Source organism: Haliaeetus leucocephalus, unplaced genomic scaffold (assembly GCF_000737465.1).
Source record: "Haliaeetus leucocephalus isolate CR32 unplaced genomic scaffold, Haliaeetus_leucocephalus-4.0 Scaffold587, whole genome shotgun sequence".
Taxonomy (NCBI): Eukaryota; Metazoa; Chordata; class Aves; order Accipitriformes; family Accipitridae; genus Haliaeetus; species Haliaeetus leucocephalus.
In genome coordinates this window covers 6,834,799-6,838,266 of record NW_010973023.1, presented here as the reverse complement: position 1 = coordinate 6,838,266, position 3,468 = coordinate 6,834,799, and the positions used below count along the sequence as shown (strand labels likewise).

At 47.6% G+C, this 3,468-nt stretch overlaps 1 protein-coding gene across 2 annotated transcripts in view; it reads left to right on the top strand.

Annotated features, from left to right (window-relative positions):
- Nucleotides 1-895: 895 nt before the first annotated feature.
- TEX10 (testis expressed 10) overlaps nt 896-3,468 on the top strand; it is a 59,844-nt gene continuing 57,271 nt past the window's right edge. For both annotated transcript variants that reach the window (XM_010577969.1, XM_010577968.1), the window contains exons 1-2: nt 896-951; nt 1,430-1,576. The gene's annotated coding sequence lies outside the window, so the exon portion shown is untranslated. The remainder of the gene's footprint in view (nt 952-1,429; nt 1,577-3,468) is intronic.

Genomic DNA, 3,468 nt, shown 5'->3' with positions numbered 1-3,468 from the left:
CGCACTCTCCTTACCTCCCGTAGCCCATCCCCACAACCGCACTCAAGAGCACACCCCGCTGTGGTGATACCAAAAAGCCGGTCAAAGAAACTCTCAAAGACTCGTTTTGGAGTTTTAGAAAGCAGGCATTTTTTATTGCAGCTCTGGATGCATGGGGGATAGTTCCACCCAGTGTGCATACCACAGCTTTAGCACTAACAGGTTATATAGAATAACATAATTGCATGTTAATCAGATTAGTATACATATACATAAAAATAATTGCAACTGATTATCTTAATACTGCCTACATCCGATCATGTGCAATGAAGGGTCCATTTGAGTCGAAGGGCTGCTTTTGCGACCACCGACCCATTTGAAGTTCTTGCTGGCTGTCCTTGAAGCCTTTATTCTTGTCCTTGTTCTTTGATCTTGAAGCTTAACGCAGCTTCGATCACAAGTTTCAACATCGTTCTCATCGAGTGTACAGGAACATCTAGTCATAAGAGCAAAGAACTGCAAAACTTCTGAGTAACTACCTCTACTAGTTAATCGCTTGGCTATACTTTCGTCTGTGGTTTCAATCATAGCGTTAGTATAAGATTTCTCGTAAGTATTTACCAAATCTCACTTTTACAGCCACCTAGCAGCAAACCAGTTTCCACGGCCGGCACCAAATATTAAAACCCTCAAAATATTTAGACATACCGTACAGAATGGATGGAAATATGCTATCAGCGGGGAGGGACAGAGAAAAGAAAACTTCGCCCTCATCCTCTCCTCCCCGCCAGCCCGGAGCCCACCCCCTCGCACCCACTCACCGCCGCCGCTGTAGGTGGCGCCAGCGCCCCGCGGCCCCGGGCGGAGCGGGAAGGAAGGGCGCTCCTTCCCGCCCGCAGCCGCTCACGTGGGCGGCCGGTTTCCGGGCAGGTTCTCGGGGGGCGGAAGGGGGCTCGCGCTGCCGCGTGGTTGGTGAGTGGACGGCGCGCGGGGAAAGGGGGGGGGGCTCGGCGGCGCTGTTGCCGCGCGGGAAGAGGAAGAGGAGGAGGAAGAAGAAGAGGAAGAGGGAGGAGGAGGAGCAGGCGGTAGCGCCCGGCCCGACCCGGCCTGGCCCTGCCCTGCGCTAATCGGCCGCCTTTTGTGTGACCCACCCCCTTTCCCTCACGCTCCTGCGCAGGGCGGCGGGAAAGCCTGAGCACAGCCGCGGGCGTGCCGGTCCCGGCTCAAGCGGCGGGCCCCGCTCCCCCCCACGCCCCGGGCCTCCTCGTCCTCCGTCCTCCTCCTCCGCCGCCCCCCGCCTTGCCTCCCCCGAGGGTGCTTCCCTCAGCCGCTGGAGGAGCCCCGGCTCTTCCCCCGACGCGGCTGCGGCGGCTCCCGGCAGCCGAACTTGGCGGCCTCCCCGCCGGCAGCGGGCGGGAACTAACGCGCTTTATTTAAACGCCTCGTAGAGAGGAAGAGCGGCTGGGAGAGAAGCGGTTCGTCGGGAACTAAGCCGAAAGATGTCCCGGGACGGTGAGGAAGGTTGTTTAACGGCCTAGAGCGGCGGGAGGAGGAGCCGCCGCCGCCTCCTCCGCTTCAGCAGCGCTTCGGCTCTGGGGTATGGCGTTTGCGGGGGTTGGGTTGGGTTGTGTGGTGACGGGGACAGGCTGGCCAGCGCCGGAGCCTCAGGAAGTTAATTGCGATTTAAGTACTTGCTCCCAACCCCTTGGTTGGGAGAGAACTCGCCCAGGTGGAAATCCTCTGCGGGATGAGAAGTGTTAGGGCAAGTACCCGGCCTGTCTGGTTTATCAGGATTTTCCCGATTGCTTGAGCTTGTAAATGTGCTGGTAGCAAGATTCCCTGAGGATACTTGCCTCAGAGCTGCAGTAAGGGAGTAAATTACAGGTGGAACCGCCGCTCCTTCTGGTTCCCGCCTGTTTCCCTAAGCCTGAGGCAAGGATGGCCGAGTGACAACTGAAGCAGCTTCTGAAAAGCGCTGCGGACAGCTTCATGTTAAAGGAAGCTGGCATTGATTCGAGGTTATTTTAATGCTCTGGATTGTAAAACTATATCAGCGCATAAACTGTTAGGTGCGCTTAGCTCTGTCCTGTTGGAGGAGGGCCGACTGAAAATACAGTTGAAGTCGAAAGGCAAACAGCTGCTTCAGCAGGAAGTTTTATTATAATCTTTACATAACTTCATAAGCTGTATACAGTTTTGTTTAATGTCTTATGACATAGAGACTGTGGTGTTTGTTTTCACGGCTTTGGTTTTGTAAGCCTTTTATCTCTCGTTTAGCGTGGTACCTATGAATTGGAAATGCATATGTTTAGATTTCCAATAAACTATTTCCAAAATATGCAGTGCAAGGTAAACTGTGCTGCTTTGTTTTAGTAGGAGAAAGCATATTTTATAAGACTCCTCCTTTAAAAGAACTTAATTGACTTTGTTCAGGTGTGTGTGTACCTGTATCGTAAAGTTTCTAAGGCTAATTGGAAGCCAAACATTTTGCCTTATGGAGTGAGCCTTCCTAAATATCTCCATTAAAGCAAGCTTTGTAAGTAGAAATAGCATTCCTGTCAAAAGCTTCTAGCTATTTCTGTAAGTCTTGCAATCAAGTAGTGAAAAACTTGTTGTAATTTTTTCCTAAAAGATGCATATGGTAAAAATCAAAAGCTTATAAGACCACAGTTGTTATAGTTGGACACTAAAGGACCTTTTTATTTTGGCACCAAACCCCAAGTTCTTTAAAGCCTTTTCAGTTGATAGGTTACTTATGCTAAATTTATACTTCAGTTAAAGTGGTCTTGCATATAGCTGTTTTAAGCTAGCATGGGAAAAGCAGAAATTAAGTTGTAGTCCAATATTTGTATAATCAGTTGTTTAAATTGTTTTAAAAGACTAGAAAATGACAGTTGGGTTTAAAACTTTCTTTAGTGATTATCTTGATGATGTGCATGTCAAATACTGTGATACAGCACAAATTTACAGTTTGAAGTTTGCTGGGAAAATATCAGCTGTCGAATTCCATTTCCTAGAGTGAATGATGATCATGTCCACCATAAAAGAATCATGGTTTGGATATTTTATTTAGAAATCTATTTATAGGTTTAGTCAGCTGTATTTTTTTCTTTTTTTTTTTAGTTAGTTTGGTCTTTAAAATTTGAACGTTGTGTTTGCAACTTTTTTGTATAGTTCAGATTTTAAGAATGTGTAAAACCTAGTTACTCAAAGTGTAGTCTGAAAGAGAGCAGAAACAAAAAGTTTATGTACCTGACAGCATGGACTTTATACTGTGTACAGTGAGGTCTGGAAGTATTCAGATTTCCAGCTCTGTGAATACTTGTTATCATTAGAAAGCTGCGAGATGTTAAACCTAACATCATAACGGCTTTGTGCTTGTCTCCCCCTTTTAAACTGTAAGTAATCTCTGCAACCACTTCTAGGAGTCGTCAGACCATGGATTCATGGTCTTAATTAACAGAAATCTAGGCACAATTTGTATGTGAT